General features: G+C 38.5%; 1 protein-coding gene and 1 pseudogene across 2 annotated transcripts in view; one reads left to right on the forward strand and one right to left on the reverse strand.

Moving 5' to 3' along the window:
- DPP10 (dipeptidyl peptidase like 10) overlaps window positions 1-21,535 on the forward strand; it is a 1,316,731-nt gene that overhangs the window by 411,787 nt on the left and 883,409 nt on the right. The window lies entirely within an intron of this gene.
- LOC123643286 lies at window positions 12,601-13,285 on the reverse strand (annotated as a pseudogene). The gene has a single exon (XR_006736745.1). The product of XR_006736745.1 is annotated as a 40S ribosomal protein S3-like (transcript).

Consider the following 21,535-nt stretch of genomic DNA (forward strand, 5'->3'; position numbering starts at 1 on the left):
TCTCTCTACTCTCCCCTTACCTGACCATGCACCTGGTTCTAATATCAGCACCTTCCTGGAACTATGGGTACAAAACCCCTTCGTGGACCTTTGTTGACTCCTCACAAACACCACTACCATCTCCTCTGCCTCCTGATCACTGATGTGACTGATGACTGCTTGTGGGTTATTGATAAGGCCCAACCGTGCCCTACCATCGCTGGACTTTCAATTTGCCAAGGTTCTCTGATATTTGTCACATTAGATTCACGACCTTAGAGTTGGACAGTTTTCTGGCGTTCATTTTTCCAAAGCCTTACCCACTGCAGAAATTCTCCCAAAGATAATCTGTCTTATAGTTTCTGCTTGAACCATATTCAATGGCAGAGAAATTCCTAGTTTTTGAGGCAGTTCGTTCTACTGTTAGACACACCTAATTGGTAGAAAGTAGCTTCTGATTTTTAACTACCCCAACTTCCATTTCACTGATATCAGTAATATCTCATCTGAAGCAACACAGGATATGATTATTTATTTTTTCCTAGGGTATCATGAGATACCATGTTCCGCTAAATCACAGGTTCAAACTGAGTGTCATGCAGCATTGATGGAACTCACTATTATGTTTTACCTGGCTTATACAATGTTGCGCCTACTCTGCATTTGAAAGTCTGATTGGTTTATTTGTATTTAGCCATCATTTTATAGTGCTTACTGTGTATCAGTCATTTTTTAAAGCATTCTACAAATATTAACTCATCTGCTATCACAATTACCCTATGAGGTAAAGTTCTATTATTCTATCATTATCCCCCCTTAAGAAAACTGGCCGGGCGCGGTGGCTCACGCCTGTAATCCTAGCTCTGGGAGGCCGAGGCGGGTGGATTGCTCGAGGTCAGGAGTTCGAGACCAGCCTGAGCAAGAGTGAGACCCCGTCTCTACTAAAAATAGAAAGAAATTATCTGGCCAACTAAAAATATATATACAAAAAAAAATTAGCCGGGCATGGTGGCTCATGCCTGTAGTCCCAGCTACTCGGGAGGCTGAGGCAGTAGGATCGCTTAAGCCCAGGAGTCTGAGGTTGCTGTGAGCTAGGCTGACGCCACGGCACTCACTCTAGCCCGGGCAACAAAGTGAGACTCTGTCTCAAAAAAAAAAAAAAAAAAAAAAAAAAAAAAAAAAAAAAAAAAAAAAAAAAAAAAAAAGAAAACTGAGGCACAGACAGCAAGTTAGTAGTGGAGTTGGGATCCAAACCCAAGGAAACTGGCTCTAGAGCCCACACTTTGCTTAGTCATGATGATGTGCTGTGCCCTTTAAAATATTAAGATTGTATAGGGCAATCTGGATTTCTGTTCTCTCCTGAAACATGGGATATTCTAGAAACATGGGATTGTAGTACCATAAAACAAGAAAACTGTAGGAAGTAAGGACTGGCTTCCACACTGAGATGGAAAATAAGCTATTCAGTGCACCACAATTTTAAACCATTCTTCTGTATTTCTTACCTAACCCACTTATTAATGCTTCCTGCCCATCTATTCTTAAGTATTTGAGTTTACAAATCTGAGTCAAATTTTGTCATTTCCATGTTCAATATGTTCTCTTCAACCACTTCTTATAGGCTCAGAGTTTAAAGTTATTGGATGAAAAAATACAGCAGAAAACTTAGTATAGACAAAACAGGTGTTAAGAGAGGCCCATTTATACTTTCTTTTTGTGCACTTATACGAAGAATCTTAAGGAGAAAAATAAAAACAACTTAACCCAATGATAACACAATTCATAAAGAGCATGGTATACGAAAGAAATTGAAGTCATATAGAATTTTAAATATTTGGATACATTTTAATAATGTCAGTGATTTGGGAACCCATGGGGGACATGGCACTGTGAACACTGGCGAGATTTTCTTTCCCAGTCAGGGGCCGTTGTCTGATTCTGCTGTGTTGAACGAATGCCTTTGCCATGGAGAATGAAAGAACAAAAAATGCCCTTTAAAAATGTTACAAAAAGAAATGGCTAAGTCATATATAGAATCAAACAATCAAAACTATGCATTATATGCTTACTATTTACAAGATAGCAGTACAAAGTACTATAAAGGAGAAAGGGTGAGAAATTTCCTGTTTAAAGTATAGGCAAATTCCAGAATAATGCACTTAAAAACATACAACCTGAGCATTTAAGGACCCATTATGACTTTGTTAGAAGGATTTTTTTAAAAAAACTGGATGTTTATGTACCATGGATTTTGTGTAAAAATCGCCTTCACATATCCTTCCTCCTTTGAGTCATGCAACAAGCCACTGAGTAGGTAGAGTATGTTGCATCAGTGCCCCCATATGCTATGTGGGATTCGCTTAATTCTCTTTGAAAACTATTCTCCTCATGCTACAGTATTTTCATGTATACAAAGCATTGTAAGTATCTTAATTCCGGCTCATGAAATTCTTCCAGATTTAGCTTTTTTCTGTTTGCTCTGAACCTCTTAATACACTGACACCTCTTATTGCCCAAATTTCTTTGGCCACAAATCTTTGATTAATTGCTTAACAAGCCCATATAAATGGAAATTCTGGTTTTGTTTTTTTTTTTTTTTTTTTTTTTTTGAGACAGAGTCTCGCTTTGTTGCCCAGGCTAGAATGAGTGCCGTGGCGTCAGCCTAGCTCACAGCAACCTCAAACTCCTGGGCTTAAGCGATCCTACTGCCTCAGCCTCCCGAGTAGCTGGGACTACAGGCATGCGCCACTATGCCCGGCTAATTTTTTTTATATAGATTTTTAGTTGGCCATATAATTTCTTTCTATTTTTTTAGTTGAGACGGGGTCTCGCTCTTGCTGAGGCTGGTCTCGAACTCCTGACCTTGAGCGATCCATCCGCCTCGGCCTCCCAGAGTGCTAGGATTACAGGTGTGAGCCACCGCGCCCAGCCGAAATTCTGGTTTTGAACCATTTGCATTGAATCCCACCTGGTGTTCCATGGAACATTAAACCATGTAAACACATGTAAAAAATCCATTGTGTACTCATTTTCCCTTTTTTAATATTTTCATTTATTTTTTATTGATACGTAATAATTGTGCATATTTGTGGGGTATGTGTTATATTTTGATACATGCATAGACTATATAATGTTCAAACCAGGATATTTAGGATAGTCATCATCTCAAATATTTATTATTTCTTTGTGTTGGGAACATTTCAAATATTCTCTTCTAGCTGTTGTGAAATATTCAATAAATTATTGTTACCTATTGTCTCCTGTAGACAGTAGTGCTATTGAACATTAGAATTTAATCTTTCTATCTAACTGTATGTTTGTTGTGTCCATTAACCAACCTTTCTTCATTCTGCCCTCAACCCGCCCCCCATATACCCTTCCCAGCCTCTGGTGATCATCATTTGACTGTCTCCCTCCATAAGATCTACTTTTTTAGCTACCGCAAATGAGTAAGAACACACAATGGCTGTCTTTCTGTTCCTGGCTTATTCTACCTAGCATAATAACCTCCAGTTTCATCCATGTTGCCACAAATGACAGGATTTCATTCTTTTCTTTGGCTGAATAGTATTCCATTGTGTATGTATACCACATTTTCTTTATCCATTCATCTTTTAATAGACACTTAGATTAATTCCAAATCTTCACTATTGGGAGTAGTGTTATAATAAATGTGGGGGTGCAGGTTGTATCCTCATTTTCATAGCCAATTATTCCTTCATTTGTAACATATATGCCTGAAATTTCCATGGGAAAAGAATAGGATTTACCCAGGAAGGTATGTAATTCTCTTTTCTAGGAGTTAGTGGCAGTTTGACAAATAATTTTTGCTCATCTGGAGTACTGACTGATTTATATGTTTTGGATTTGAAAGATGATTCAAATAGTAGATGACTTTATAGGTAAATTGCTGTATCATATTTTGTCTACATTCCCCCTCACTTCTTCTCTGACCATTAAACTGAAATTAACATGTGTTTATTGAACACTTACCACAGTTCATGCAGTGCATGCCTATTAAATGTTTTATAAGATACTGTCCCTGCCCTCAAGGCATTTACTATCTAACAATGATTAATGTTGTTATTTCACTAGTTTTCTGCTCAACAATCTGTCGCTATTATTACCATGATTAGTGTCATTTCATGAATATCCTCATTTTCTTTTAGTGCTGTATTATAAACCTACCTGACCAATTTACCTAAACTCTTATATTATTTAACTTAATGGTCTCTGAGAAATTTCAGGAATTAAAAATAATGGAAATTAATAACTTTAGATTTGCAAGGTACCTTTTTGTCACTAAAAAAGGACACTTTGTACAACTTTCAGATGATTGCAAAGTGCAAATGAGAAAGCTGCAATTGAAATGAGGAAAAAGAAATCAAACATGGTTCAAATATTGTAACAAAAGCCTTTGTTATGGTGGGTGCATGTGTGGTAATTGAAATACTTGACCAAAAAGGCAAACAGAAAATGTGGCTGAGAATTGATTTAAGAGAGCTCAAAAGAGCTTTTAAATATTTTACATAAAAAGTTGTGCAATGTGGTGACCACTTCCTCTCACTGACAGGAAGTTCCTTGTGCTGTCAACGTGGTTCACTGCTGGCTAGTTTAAATAGACTCTGGGGTCTTTGTAATTAGGCAGGAGAGCATGCTCAGTAACTTAGGGAATTTAGCACTAATAAAGACTAAGATGATTGTATATAATGGGATTTGGGAATTTTAGCAGCTCCAGCTTAGAGGACAAATGTCACCACATAAAGTATTTTATGACAACGTGTAATCTAAGAAATTATACTGATTCCTAATAGGACTTTTTCACCTCCCTTTTAGCTACTCTTAGGATCTGTACTGACTAAGTGAAATAGTTGAGGCTGTGAAATTTGATTCTTTCCAAACACTAAAGGGAAAACATTAAATAAATCTGCATAAAAGACATTCACAACACAAAGTTGAGGAGCTTAGCTTACGTGTTAATCATTGCTTTGTGCTGTTTGCAAAACAACCACGAAATTTGGCCCAAGACAAAATAAAGAATATTGCCTCATTAACAAATTTGGCAGTGCTATAGTGACAGTAATCACATTTTTATTCTATTTTCATATTCAAGACTTCAAAGCAGCTTAAAAAATATTCATTAAAAAAGCAGGTTGTGGCATGCCAACCAGTAGCTGCATCAGCACAGTCATACATAATTTCATGAGCATTATCTAAGAGGGCAGAGTTTAGCTTTAACTGCAGGAAATATACACACACAAAGAAGCATGCCAGATAAGATTAATGAAAAAGTTCTCTTAAAAATAAATGAGTTTCTCAATGAAAGGGAAAAAAAATCCTACAGCATAATTTGTTTTTTGGATTTTTAAGTGCTGTGGTCAGTCATTAAGGAGCAACATTCTGTAAGGAACTTTCCAAAGACTGAAATTTTGCTAAATACAATTATATAAGAAAGTGAAGAAGCATATAAAATGTGCCAATTTGTACAAACTTATTAAAAATGAGTCAAGTACATTAAAGCATTTGCTTATAAAAGTAAAAAATGTAGCACTATGAAGTATTAATAGATAATGAAAGAAATCAATTTCAAAACCAAGAGTGATGCAGATATTGTGAAATTGTATGCATTCATGTTGCCGCCCAACCAGGTTCATTTGCCCCGTTGCCCAAGAGGAAGCCAATATGCTGAGACACGAGGGTTTACAGCAGAGAAAGAGTTTATTCCGCAAAGCGCTAAGTGGGGAGATGGGAGAAATTTCTCAAATTCACCACCCAAGAATTTGGGAGACAGGGTTTTTAAAGACAGTTTGGTGCAGGCAATTAGGTCTGCTAATTGGCTGTGTTCAGGGTGGAACCATAGCGTTGTAGAAATCGTCTTCTTTGCTGACCAGGTTCTTGGGTGGGGGGGGTCACAAGACCAGTTGAGTCAGTTCCTTGATATGGGCCACTGATCTGGGTGGGTCAGCTGTTCCACTGGAAGCAGGACCTGGAAGCTATCTCGGAAACTACCCCTAGGTTTCAGAAAGAAATGTTATCTATGGAGAAAGCTAAGAATCTTTATGACCACCAGCTATGTGGCTCCAGAGTGGCAAGTATAGGGAGACAGTGGCTAATTATTATCATTATTTTTTAGCTAGGCCTGTGCCTTATTTTTAGGGAAGCCTTTACCACAGTTCTCGCCTTGCACCCCATTGTTAATTTGTGTAAAGGGTAGTTTCATTTATATTGAAAAAGGTATGACAGTGAGAAAATCAGAAACTCAGGTATCTCAAAGAAGATTTAGGCAAAGGGCCAGACTGGATCAGGAACACGGGCTAGCAGTTGCTGATGGTCAGTCCTTGCTTTTGTTTCTGATGTTGGTGTGACTACAAGTCTCACTCAGGTTTTACTTAGGTTTTCATCTTTAACTACCTGTGTTGGAAATGAATCCATCTTACCCATATATTTTGTGAATGCTGCACTCATCTGTATTTATAGACATGAAGATCCTAGAAAATAATTTATTTTGACTTCAAAAATAAATCAGAAATGTCAGTATGGAGGAAGAAGAGTGGTCCATTGTGCCTTTGATGATGGGTGACATGCCTCACTATAGGTCTGGCATTTGGCTGCGGTAGTGGGAGCTATTGGGGACCCTATTGTCCAGCATCTAGCAGATACCTTAGGCTTCTTCACATGAAATTTGGATTCCAAAAAATCATGATCCTTTTGTACATTCGCTGTAATTGATTATATTGAAACTATTTTTGGCCATTTAAATAGATTATCTATCAACTAATATCAACTAATAAGTTCAAAGAATGAGACAAATTAATAGTAAGTGAGGAGTGATTGAGTGCCCTAGGCTAGGACCAGATTAGATTATAGAGATCATGAAACAAGTCCTTTGCATCATGGGATATTACTGTTTCTCACTTTTCTTTTAATGTCACAGTTGGCTCTGGAAATGTTCTTTCTTCAGGTAAATTCAAAGAGGAACTAGAGATTTTAACAATTGATACCCTATATGCTGAGAGAAAGCAAATTGAGTTAGTATATATAGAGATTGCCAAAATCCTAAAATTGATCAGCTAGTTCACAATGTTCTAAAGCTATCTGGGGCACGCAGCCCATTTGCTCCCCTGCAACAAGTATGTAAGTATGTGAGTTTATTTGTATGTTTTCTTTAAAATATCTTGTCTTTTTTTCATAAAAACTTAGAGTCATTTAGAAGTAATACATATAATGAAATACAACAAATAAATAATAAAATAAATGCCTAAGAAAAAATGAACAGAACATATCTCAAAATCAAGAGCAGGGAAAATCTGAATGATAATAAAATGTCAAGTAAAAGGAGAGAGAGAAAAAAAACTTATTCAGGGCTGCCAAATATTCACAATTGCTCTGGTTCACTTTCCTGATGCGTAAAGCTAAAGGAGAAAAACAAGCCAGTTTTATCAGTGCTATTCAGTTCTAAAATGCCAAATTTCATTCTCACATCCACTCTTTGAGAAAAGGAAGGCAAGTTTTTACTTCCCAAACTGTAAGGGAAAGAAATGCAGGCATAGAAAAATTAGATGTCAAATACAGAATCACATAATTACTTACTGGAAGATTTTGGATTAAAACCTAGCATATTAGCTCTTAGTCAAGTGTATGTTTCCTAACATTCCAGGTTCATCCCTTGGCGTGAGGACTAAACCAGGAGCAACTGCACACTGTCTGGAGTTAGAGGAGACTGGTTCTGCTTCCCGAAGGGCAAGCAATACAGTGATGGACAAGGACACTAGAGTTCTGTGCTTGTATTTCTTATAGGCTGTATTCACAGGATCGTATCTGGTGCACAGAGTCTACTAGGGGCTCCACAAATGTTTGTTGATTGATTAAATACAGTTTGCCTCTTATAGCATTCATGATTTCCAATACAAAAGAATAGGGTGGAATACCAGAGAGAAAACCATCCTTCCAAGAAGCAGCTAGACTTTCATTCTTGTTCAGCTAGGAGTATGTATGAATGAACATATTGTTCATCATTGAAACATGCTCATTTCAGTTTATTTGGCCATAACTTTGCCTCCTCTTTACTGGCCTCTTTTAATGCATTAGTAAAATCCTTCCTTATTCCCTTGATTGATGGTAGGATATTCCTGAGAGTTGTATTTTGATGGAAAATAAAAAATACATGTGCATCCATCCACATTGATAATCCTGCTATTAAAAAAAACAACTGAATATTGGATGATAACTTAAGATGAACCAAAAAGCCAGCCTGCTCTCACCTGACCTCAGGCTGGGGACTTAGATGGCCTCACATGTGCATCCATCCACATTGATAATCCTGCTATTAAAAAAAACAACTGAATATTGGATGATAACTTAAGATGAACCAAAAAGCCAGCCTGCTCTCACCTGACCTCAGGCTGGGGACTTAGATGGCCTCACTCATGAGTCTGGCATCTAGGTGGGGTCATGGGGACCCCAACTAGCAGATAGTTGGGTTCTTCACATGGCATTTAGATTCCAAAAAAAAATTCAGAAGATTAAAAACCAAACAAACAAAACAAAACTGAATACTTTTCAAGCCTCGACATGCATAAAAATTGCTAACAGGAGAAATTAGAATTACAGGTGCTTTTTTTTTTTTTTGCAGCCTTCTACAATGCTAGCTTAATTTTAGTTTTTCCTAATTACCTTGTAAAATACAAATGAGTTATTAAACTGACTTGGCTCTTTTTCCTGTTAATATATTAAAGAGATCTTATAAATCAAATAAATAACAATGCAGCAAGGCACTATTACATCCAGCACATTGCAGTAGGGGATAGAAAAAGTCCCTCTGCATGCTTCAATTACTTCATCATACATTATGGTCTCCTTGACCAGATCATGCAATTGCTCTCAATGTCTTAAAATTCCTTTACATGTTGGACAGATTTTACAGAAGAGAAACTACTGCTCCAAACCATCTTCTTTAGAGCCAAGTGACCACTGCTTATAGAAGGGGCAAAGCAACAATGTTGACAAATCTCTGTCAACACAGAGCTACCGCTAGAGTCGGGGTTCAAGACCAAGTTCAACCAAGCACATATTCCCCACAGGTGGCTGCCCCTTCAATCTTATAATTTCCAAATGTTTGTTTAACATTTAGTGGGCATGGAAATAAATTTATTTCTACTGGAAAATCTTTATCTTTATTAATATATGAGGGATTTACTACACATACTCAGTGTAACTTGACTTTGAACTTTAGTTTGCTATCTTTGTACCTTTTCCAGTGTTCATAAATTGATATTGTTCACCACTGATATTTTAGATTATTTCTAGACACCTAAATCCTTTATAAAAAATAGAGAAGGTATAAAAATACATTTATAAGTATGTTACTCAATAAAGACTGTAGAATATTGTGGTTTAGCACGTGGAATATAGAATTGACTCCTTAGTTGCAATCCAGGTTTTTCCACTTGCTATTTGTGTCACCATAAGCAAGTTATTTAACATTCTTATGCATCAAATTCCTAACCTGAAAAATAGAGATGATAATTTCAACCTCCAAACACTGATGTAAGCATTAAAGGAAATAATGTGCAAAAGTTTTTAACATAAACTCAGCAGTGAATAAATTAGAGTTATTATCATTAACATTACTCATGACAAAGTTATTTCCATTATAAACTTCTATGTCTGTAAGTCTGCGAATTTAATCAAATGATCTTGCTTTTGGACAAAATTTAAAAGAACATTAAAGAGAAATAAAATAATATGAAAAAATTTATACTTTTATTTTTAAACTGCATTTTATATGAAAACCTTCAGGAAATATTATTCTTAATAACTGGATAAATATGTTTCTGAGGCTATTCTGAAGTTTGGACTCATCATCTTTCTTCAATTTTAACTCTCACATAAAAAGTACAAAAACAAGTTGTCCAAGGCATCCTTTTTCTCAAACACACCATTGGCGGCAACATCCCCCTTTTCTAAGCTCTATTTGATACATTCTCATGTAATGATTTGAATCTCAGGTGGTCATTGAAAATCTCATATTTTTTATTAATATGATAATATTTTAAAAACCCATAATAGTGCCTACAAGATAGATTAACTTTCTCATAGGATTGGTCTATAAAGCAGTTTATATTCTGAAAAATACCATGGTCTACATGTTGAACTATTTTTGGCCGGCACTTACTATAAAAGTATTTACCTATTGAAAATATAGACTCACATATAACTGTTATATCTGACTTAGCATCTGCTGTTTCATTAATTTTTTCAAATATTTTATTTACACAAATTATCAAGAGTCTGTTGCAAAGATGTGGAAACAACCCAAGTGCCCATCAATGCATGAGTGGATTAATAAAATGTGGGATAGATGTACCATGGAGTACTACTCAGCCATAAAAAACAATGGTGAACTAATACCTGCTGTATTCTCCTGGATGAAGCTGAAACCCATTCCTCAAAGTAAAGTATCACAAGAAAGGAAAAACAAGTACCACATGTACTCACCATCAAATTTGTATTAATTGATCAACATTTATGTGCTTATATGGAAGTAGCATTCATAGGGTGCGGGACAGGTGGGAGCAGGGAGGAGGGGATGGGTAAATTCACACCTAATGGGTGCGGTGCATGCTGTTGGGGGATGGGCACACTTGTAGCTCTGACTCAGACGGTGCAAAAGCAACATGTGTAACTAAAGTGTTTGTACCCCCATAATATTCTGAATTTTTTTTAAAAAAGATATATTTTGTTTCCATGTATAAATTTTCCTACCTGGGCATCCTTGTAAATGCTTTTCTCCCTTTGGCATGCAATGCCAATATGGTTGTCATGTACTTGGAAGCCTTGTCCTAGCTGTATTGACAAGTGACATATGGAGGGTTATTCAGTTGCACATGATACTGAGCTGGGTCAATGAATGCTTTCTCATTAGCTTTCTCCTCCCCTCCTGCCACCTGCCTTCCTACCCTACCCCTCAGTCTGGCATTCCCAGGTTTGACTCATTCTCTCTCATGTTCTCTCCATTAGTATGGATTATTTATTTTATTTTGCTTTAATTGCCATCCACAGTAGTTTCTGTTTCTCTCTCTCTTCCTTGATTTCTTCCATTCTAGCTTCATTATTTCTACCCTTTCCCCAAATCTTTCCTGAGGCACAGATTCACCAGCCTTTCCTTTACTATGCTAAAACATTTAAATATGTTTCCTTTGAATTTCCTGTAATGGCTAATGGCTCTGAACAATTTGGGTATTGAGATTTCAGGTTAAAGTACATTTAGTATATAAATTACAAAGAAATAAATTAGTTCAAAGTTATTGGATTAATAACTCAGTGAAGACTAAAATTTAAGATTATTCAAGATAGGTTCAAGGAAAAAAGATACAAACCTAACCACAAAAATTTTGCCCCAGAATCATGTCCTCTTAGAACATGTTCATCATTCCCAAGACACCGCTGGGATGTAAATATGGATAATTCTAGTTTTATAGTTTTATAGCTATTCAGTTAATTTATGACTCCTTAAGAGTGAGGTTAGTGTTTTCTACTGAGAAATGCCTCCAAAGTGTTGGGATTTACTCTTCTGTCTTTTAATATTTATCCCACCATGGAACAGGTAGCTCACCTCCCCTAAAGCGGAGATCCCTCATCTGTAAAACAGTGGTAATTATGTGTACTTCAGATTCTATCTGAGGATCACAGCAGCAAGATCAGGTACTACCATAAATGATTACTAGCATTTGGAGAAAAATATCCTGTGGTACATTAGAAAGCATAGGTGTTGATGTTAGTGAAAGATGGGTTAGAGTATCAGCTCATGGGACTTAGTAGTGGTCTGACCTTACATTTATCACTTATACTACATGACCCTGGCCTCTTAACCTAGAAAATGAGTATCATAGTAGTTGGCTCTATATTATAAGATACCAAATGCCTCTGTTTAGCACAGCAATGGCATCCATTAATTCTCCTTTTGAGCATAGTTTTGCAGCACAGAGAGTAGAACTTACCAAATGTATTGATTGATTGATCCCTATAATTTTGAATGAGTCATTAAAATACATGAACTAAGTAGGTCATAGACTATAGAAGATAAAAAGAAAAGGAAGACACAATTAATACAGATGTTGACACAAAGTGACAGTTCTCAAAAAAGATGTTCATGAATCTGTATAATGATCAAGATTAAAGAAAATTTTACTTTGAAAACTAAGTTTGGTAATTATATTTAGCTGCAAGAAAAGAAAAGATGATCAAAACACTTCTAGTTAACACAAAGGATTTAAAGTTGAAATTAGTTTATAGAGAATTTCATTTTGAAAGTGATTGAAACTTTGGTTAAGGTCCTCAAGATGATACTCAAACAACAATCTCCCTACTTAAAAAAATTATTGTTATTTTTTATATTAAAGCATTTCCTTCTGTGATGTATTGAGAGATTGAAAAGAAGATCTTTTAGGGGGCTTAAAACTCATACAAGATCCCCAGGTTTCTCTTCTCGGTTCCTTCTTTTTTGCGTGTGTGCGTCTTTGTACAAGACTTTATAAAACGTCTTTACAGAGGAACATCCAGACTCCAGATACAGCTGCCTAGGAAACCCTGTTATGCTGTGAACTCTGGCTTCCCAACCTTCTATTCTGAGATGGGGGTGGCAGGCAGTATCTCATCTTTGGGTCCCACGATGCTCACGTGGTCAGCCAGGGGTTTCTTAGGGCCAATCTTACCAGTAGTAGGGGCCCATGGTGGCATGATCTTCACCTTGATGCCTAGCACACCCTGTCTGAGCAGCACATGGTGCATGGCAGTGTCAACATAGTAGTTAACAGGGTCCCCACTGTGAATCATCAGGCCATCCCCAAACTTCATGGACTTAGCCCTCTGTCCTCAGAGTTTCCCAGACACCACGATCTCACAGCCCTTGGATCCACTCTCCATGATGAACCACAGCACACCATAGCAAGCTCTCCGCACAGCAAGCCCTCCAAGGAGTTTGTAATGCAGAGATTCTGCCTGGGCAATGGCATACAGACCTCTCGTGGCCACCTTTTCAGCATAAAGCTCCACACTGCCCTCTGAGAAGCCAAATCTCTTCTGAACTACTGCGGTCAATTCCCAAATGCACTGGCCCTTCTCACCAAGAACATTCTGTGTTCTGGTGGCTAAGATAAAGATTTCTGTCCTGGTTGGTGTAACTTGGACCTCAACTCCAGAGTAGCCATCTTCAGCCAGTTCCCGAGTAAGAAACTCATTCAGTTCAGCTTTGAAGATACCATCACCAACAAACTTCCTCTTCCTGGAGATCTGCACTGCCATCGTGCCCCTCAGTTCCTTCTTATAGTGAGAATGCCATCATGAGACAGTCTGCTACAGATAACTTTACCTAGAATTTCTTCATTTACACACAGACTGTACAATCTGAAAGTATCTCATATCCCTTGTCAGGGATGAATTGTGTTGCTCCCCAATTCATATATTGAAATGTTAACCCTCAGTACTTCAGAATGTGATTGTATTTGGAGATCTGATCATTAAGAGATAAAATGAGGTCATTAGGGTGGCCCCTGATCCAATATGATTGATATCCTTCTAAGAAGAGGAAATTAGGTCACAGGCAAAAAGTGGAAATAATGTGAAAACACCAGAGGAAGATGGCCATCTACAAAACAAGGAGAGAGCCTCAAAAGAAATCATCTCTGATGACACCTTGATCTAGGACCTCTAGCCTCCAGAATTGCAAGAAAATAAATGTCTGTTGTTTAAAACATGCAGTCTGCATTATTTGTTCTGACAGCCTTAGCAAAATAATGCATCCCTGTTCATGCTGCCTCTAGCACTGGATTTAGAAAAATCTCCCATATTATCATATTTCATAATCTGCTCAGTATCTGAAAAGGGATCTTTGGATCTGGTTTGTGCGACTCTAAGCAAACTTTTAAAATTTTATGCATATTTTACACATATTACTGATAGAATAATTGTGACTTGAACCTATCATTTCTGTCTTTACTACTAATAATATTACCTCTGAGTCTGAGTGGACAAAAAACATTGTTTCTGAAAGTTCTATATAGCATGGCGAGCAGTTAATTTTGTAGGGTAGTTTTATAGACCCATTCTTTTATCCTCCTGCAAAACATTTGTGTTTTTAAGGGGATCCCAAAGAAAATCATTGTTTTAGGAAAAATGGCTTTCTAAACTTGTAGCTGTCTAACTCCAGAATCCTACATTAAAACTGATGAATAAAATCATTATGATGGTACTTTAAGACATCTGGAAATTTGACAGTTTGTGGTCACAATAGTTCCACTTTTTATCCATGTTTTGCAGTCTAAAGGAATATTTTAATTGAGAGGCATTTGACAAAAAGAGATATGACATACTATATACATCTTTTTTGTGTCTGTTGAGATGTTCTTAAAGTTAGCATTCATTTGCAAAGGCCAAGTTCCCCAGAGTCAACATGAGAGGACTTTAGATACAATTCCACAAGTACTTATTGTGCCAACATTTGTAGCAGTTGTTCTGATATCAGGTATGGATATTCAGATGAATAAGTTATCTTCCTCACAGATTTCAGTCCGGTGGAGAGACAAGCATGCCTAACCTCATTTAGCTCAGTCTGTGCTACTAGAGACACCTGCATATATTCCAGTGCTGATCAACAAGTTAGAAGAAGTGATGTCAGATTGACTGATACCTTAGCACAGAGTAAAATGGATTGGAGGCAGAAACACATTATCTAAATGTTTTTGTGTGCCACAAGGCAAGGAGAAAACATACTGCTCCAGGAATAGAAGATAGTCGGAAAAAGGCAATTTGAACATGAAATGTATAAGAAGCAATATTGAAAGGAAGATGGAGATTAGGAAATGAAGCATAAAACTATCCCCTACTAATCTCCTTCCTTCCATGAATAAATAAATAAATAAAGTGAAGGTCAAGAGCAGGGGCCTTGGCAAGAGGAGAACTTGAAGCAGAACATGCACAAATGGGAAAAACTGTTTGAACTGGATCCACAAATGTTGAACCATCCTCCATATCCGCAAGCCAACTTCTCAAATATTTATAAAAATAGACCACAATCAGAGCAATTTAAATTATCACTCATGTGTTGTTGCAGCCAACATTTGGGTACATATTAACATCATTCATTCTTGAAGCATGTATTGAGTGCCTACCATGTTCTCCATAATTCAATAACAAATGAAATCAAATTTAGAGCCAAGTGAGGCTCTAACATTGGATATTGACTTAGAATAACAATATCTTCATTTACCATATTTATTGAGTATAATCCCCGTGTTGAGCACTGTAGTAGAATACAATATGGCCAAATCCTATATGGTCACCCTACTCGGGAAAACACACCAAATTTTATCTGGTGCCTGTTTGCAGCTGCCAGTAGTTCTTGAAAATCACATCCTGATGAGAGATGCTTCTATGTAAAATCAGAACTGATTTTTTTTAAACATACAGAAAGAGAACTAAGTTTTAGATGAATTCCAAAGCACGAAAAAATGCTCATCCCAACCAATTCTGTGGGAAGAGTATTTGTAGAGTGGTTGGCAGCTATGTAGCCACATAACTATGTAAGGGCAAGCTGAGCAGAGAACCAGCAAGCGCCACAAGTGGGAGACATTCCAGGGACATATTAGAGTAGAAATTCATGGGGGGAAAGGCACTACCGGGTCACAGAAGAAGCCTTGTCACAAATTCTGTGGTAAATGCTATTTGCCACGTGTACTTAATATCTAATTGGAAAGATAATTGTGGCTCTCTTTACCTCTCAGGGCTATTATGAGTTTGATGTGGCACACAGGTGTTAAAGTACCTTAAAAATGTTAAACACCAGATAAATGGAAAGGTTTATGATTCAAAATTAAGTTTAACTGCATTGAGAAATGCCACAAGTAGACAGACGTGCAGAAGTGCTGTTTTCAAGCACATGGAATGAACTATGAGGAATGAACCAAGGATAACACATTCCTCATAATTGTGCCCACATGTAAAGCCATCACCACCAGCAGCACCTTTATCAAAAAGGGGCATAATCAGTCACTAGCAAACAATTTCAAATCACTGCAAGAACAATACGTGACCTAGCTGAAGAGCCATTTTGCGACATCCTTAAATGTACTTTTTTGTTCCTGATGGATGATTAAATAGGCTGTTAATCTCCTTTTGCCATGAGTGATTGAAGGACACTGAGTCAAAATTACAATTTAGACAAGAAGAAGAAATTTGTACCTATCTGCTAATATCACATGATTTGTGAAATGATGATTTACACTCCAGTCCTTCTTGGCAGGATGTGCTGCCTGATTGTCTATCTGCCTGATTAAATAACACACTCCTTTTTGTCTGGAGCTAGTAAGTACTAGCTCTCCATGAGGTAGAAGCCTTAAGGTAGAATCCTTAACTTCTTTGGAGCTAGAAACCTTTCCTTTACCCCCACCATCTCTCTGGGCTGAAAACCAACCACCCTACCCAAATTTTGGCCAGAAGTGGTTAGAAGACTCTTCTTATAAGTAATGTCCTAAAAACTTCATACTTGTGCAACAAACATTCATTAGATACCATCTCTCTCTGCTAAGTACCATGGACCACACACCACACAAGGATAAAGGTCAAGGAATGTATCAACCACTAAGGGAAATAATTCAAGCATATTAGTGTGATAAGATATTTTGTATTAATTATCTGCCTCTGTTACCCCCTCCTCCCTAAGGCCCCACTCCCACTCTGTAGAGTCAATTAGACTTCATATACCAATTACCTTGGGGAAGCTCTCAAAGGAGAAATGAGGAACAACAAAGTGGAACTTTTGGCTCTTAATTTCGAATGCTATATTCCATTAAGGTCTTGAACCAAATAAATAAATAGTCTATGATCCAATTTATCTCCCAACCAAAACTAGACAAAGCCACAGAGTAGGTAGGAGAATGAGGCATATGTCCAATTAACTAGAATGGAATCTACAAGAACAGAGCTCTGATCTCTGCTCCACAGGCATGGTTGGTCACCAGCCTTAGGGAGTCAGTGGAGCTCTTCAACTCCTGGAGAGCTTCATTTGTTCATTCTGATAAACCCTGTACCTTGTCTGTGAAAAGGATTTCTATTAGTAGTTCTTCTCCCTGTCATTTGATGAGGACTGCTACCCAAATAGCCTTTTAATCAATTTAAACTCCCAACTCCCACCACTACATTTTTTCTATATAGACAAGCCTCCTTTCAAAAACCGAGGACAGAGGATGGAGACCCGGACCCCAAGAGAAATGACAGGAATAGGAAGGAAAATGGCCCCCAAACCAGGAAACACTGGATTTAGCAGAACCAACTAAAAATCTCCCACTCAGTTGAAGCAGCAGTAAAACTGTGCCCATTGGACACAAATGTTTTCTTAAGTATATTCCATGAAATACCAATATACTATAAGATAAAAGGGTCCTTATTATTAAAAATTTATAATTCTGTAGGTAAACAAGCTTTCAAATACTTTATATTTTAAGCCCCCCATGAGTGTCTCAGGGCTCAAAGAAATATTTTTTTTATTTCAGCATATTATGGGTACTACTCAGCTATAAGAAATATTAATATATACCAGGGAAAAATTACAATTCCCCAAATTTAGATAATCCCAGAATTCTTTTTGAAGAAACACCAATCTCATAGTACACTAATGTTCTATGGAAAATAGTTTGCAAAAAATGTTATTTACCGTGAAATATATTGCACACCCACTATGAGTTAAATATGAATCTAAAAAAATAAACTAGAAAGCAATGTGAACCTTACCAGAAATGCAGATTAAATGTTGCAGTGGTTCAAAAGGAGGAAATCTCTTTCTAGTCAAGGAATATCCAGTGGTTTCAGGAACATGACATTTAGACTTGGTCTTAAAAATCAGGCAGATTTTGGACATTTGGAGGTGAATGAGGGAAAGTTACACTAGGATGAGAAAATAGTACAAGAACAGGCATAGCCATGGGAAAGAGAACCAGCATGAGCAAGAGAAGGTAGCTTATCTCGGCTGTGGAATAGGAAACTCAAACAGGCTAACAGAGATACCAAGGCAGAAGAGGCTGGTTGGGACCAAATATGGACAGTAGAGTTTTCCAGAAGAAGTTGAATCTCTACTCCATAGAAATAACTGGAACCTGCTCTAGGTTAATAAGTTAAGTAGTAACACTTTTAAAGCTTGAATAAGATATCATCAAATTAACATTGCATGATGGAACATATTATCATATTGCATTCATGAGTAATGCAGAATTCACTTTCCAGTTAAAATTGTGAGGCAGAAAAAAGTAATTTATTTTTGGCACTTTCCTTTGTTTCTGCTCTATACAACTTTGCCAGGATTAACTGTGGTCCTGTTTTCTGACTAGATGCTAATTTAGACTCCCTGCCACCTAAGAGTCTTTGCTACACTCATTTTTTCTTCTCATGGGTATATTCCATATTTCCTTACCTCTCTATGCTACTATGTACCTCTCCATTTTTCAGTTATTCCACATATTTAACAAAGTCCCGTGAGAGAACAGTGTCCACCTAGCACACTTTAACAATAGCTGGTGTTTATGTAATGATCACTGCTATGTGGCAATTATTTTTGCATAAATTTATTTTATCCTTATAAAAATATCATGAAGTGAAGCACACATTAATATTTCCATTGTGCAAGTGACAAAGATGAGATGTCAAAGTACTTTGCACGATATAACCTAGGGATTCCAAGTTATGCCTGCCAGACTCCAAAAGCTGTGCAAATTCTTAACTTTCTTGGAATAATTTATTTCTGAGTCTCCAGAGACATGGTGCTTACCCCTTAAGTAACTCTACAACGACAGCAAATTTTAAAGGAGGTTGAGAATATAAATTTATTTTTGGAAGATGGCGGAGTGGAGGTGACCTCCTGGATTCGTGCTCCCAGAGAGGAAGGCATGGATCTCGACCTGCCACAACGCTAGAGGATTGCTTCCCCGCAGGAACGGCGGTGTGAACACAGAGAACAAGAAAAAACAGAGGCGAGAGGGAAATCAAACCGAGATAATTTGGAGAGTGCAGAACGGAAAACAGACAGCGGAGTGCGGGACGGCCGTACCCTCCTCACCAACGAGTGAGGCGGGTTCAGCCCCACAGCAAAGCGGCTTGTTCTCCCCACTGATCCCCACACCCGCTCAATCAGGGATCTGCCTGAAGTCCGGACAGAATCACCGTGGGAGACGAGGAGCTCCGAGAACAGATGACATAAGCGGGAAGGAGCTTAGACTCTGGGGGGTTTCCGCAGGGACGTAACGCTTAAAGGGACAGGTGCGGAGCTGCGCCGAGGCGAGGGACCGCGATCATGAAATATTAAAGTGGGTTTTTTTTTCTCTTTTTCTTCTTCGGCGGCTCCCCGGCCAGGGAGCTGCTGTGGGCTCTGGCACCTGCCGAGCTCTGAACATTCTCCCCCAGCGCCGGGGACCGGCAGGCGCGCGGTTGTCATCTGGGGACCACAGCGTAGCTGCTGCGGATCCATAGGGGGCCGCGCGGGTCCCTGTGCAGCTCCCTTTTATAGTCCGTGACCCCACGCCAAGAGCCGTGGCTCTGTGTGAACTCTGTGGACGGGAGACATCAGCAGGAAAGAGCTAAGACTCTAGGGGATCCCCTGCGGGGACGCGGTGCTTAAAGGGAAAGGGGCAGAACTGCGCTAAGGCGGAAAGCCACGAAGGGTTGCGGAATAACAGTTTTTCTTTTCTCTTTTTCTTTTTATTCATATTTTTTAATATTATTTATTTTATTTTATTATTGTTATTATTAGTGGGGTTTTTTTTTTTCTTTTTTTTCTTTCTTTTTCGTTTCTCCTTTTCGGTGGCCCTCTAGCCGGGGAGCTACTGTGTACTCCTGAGCTCGCCAGGCCCCCAGCTCTGGTGCCTACCGGACCCTGAACATTCCCCCCCAGTGCCAGTGATCTGCGGGCAGGCAGTCGCCATTGTGGGGTCCAAGGCCTAGCTGCTGCAGAGCCATAGGGTGCCAGGTGGCTCCCCAGGGGGCTCCCTCCCCTGGTCCGTGGACCCTCTCCAGGTCCCCTTCCCGGGTGTGAACACTGAGTGCTTCCCCAGACGCAAGAGTGTGGAGCCCGGACCTTGAGGACATTGGGACAGGGTAGACCTTTGCCCGTGGAAGCTGCAGCAGCTGGGGCACTGAGTGAGCGAGGGCACCGCCTCCTCCCCCTAGCCAGTATCTTTCCTGTGGAAAGAGACAGAAACCACCCCTCTAAATGAAGAACCAAAAGACAGGAAGAAAAAAAAAAAGGAGAGAGAGAGACTATCTGCTTGCCAATAGTGTGAATCCTGCCTGCTAACTGGAAGTCCACAACACAGTGACTTAACTTGCCAAACCGGTCTTAGGTCAAGCCAATCCTCTGGGGGTGGGCCCATCAGAAGCAGCCCCCCCAACTGAGACAGAAAAAACTCTAAACAACACACAACAGTCTCCCCCTCTGGACAAAGGAAGCAACATACCTAGATTATTTCACAGCCTAAGAACAGAGTACAAGGCATGCTGTTAGCCAGACTAAAGCTGTGAGAAAAGATCTAACGATAGATCCAGATGGGAAGGGCTCAGCGGAAAAATATGGGGAGCACAAAGAACCAAATGGAAACCTCGCCCTCAAAGAGAAATACTAGCTCTCTTCCAATTGACACAAACTAGATTCAAAATACCAACATGTTACAGGAAGAATTTCAGTTATGGATTACAAATAAGCTGAATAATATACAAGAAAAAGTGGATAACCAACACAAAGAAACCACAAAAAAAAAAAAAAATCCAGGATTTGGAAGAAAAATTCACTAAGGAAATGGAAATATTGAAGAAAAACCAAACTGAACTCCTAGAAATGAAGAATTTATTCAAGAAGCTACAAAACACAGTGGAAAATCTCAAGAACAGGGTAGATCAAACAGAAGAAAGAATCTCAGAGATTGAAGATAACTCTTTATAATTAAATAAGTCAGTCACAGAGATAGAGCAAAGAAATAAAAAAAAAAGATCAGAGTCTACAAGAAATGTGGGATTATGTGAAGAAGCCTAACATGAGAGTTATCGGCATCCCTGAGGGTGAAGAAGATAATAAGCAAGGGCTGGATAAGCTGTTTGAAGACATAATAGAGGAAAATTTCCCAGGTCTTGCTAAAACTCTAGATGTACAGGTTCAAGAAGCTCAAAGAACCCCTGGGAGATTCATAGCAAATAGGAAAATGCCACGCCACGTAGTCATCAGACTGACCAAAATATCCACTAAAGAGACCCTTCTTCGAGCTGCAAGGAGAAAGAAACAAGTAACATACAAAGGGAGACCCATTAGAATTAGGCCAGATTTCTCAACTGAAACCTTACAAGCAAGAAGAAGTTGGGGCCCCATTCTCACTCTTCTGAAACAGAATAATGCCCAGCCTAGAATCTTATCCCATCTAAGCTAAGTTTTCTATATGAAGGAGAAATTAAGACATTCTCAGATAAACAAGGACTGAGGGAATTCACCAAGACAAGACCAGCCCTCCAAGAAGTACTCAAAAGAGAG

Source organism: Lemur catta, chromosome 8 (genome assembly GCF_020740605.2).
Source record: "Lemur catta isolate mLemCat1 chromosome 8, mLemCat1.pri, whole genome shotgun sequence".
In the NCBI taxonomy this organism is placed as follows: Eukaryota; Metazoa; Chordata; class Mammalia; order Primates; family Lemuridae; genus Lemur; species Lemur catta.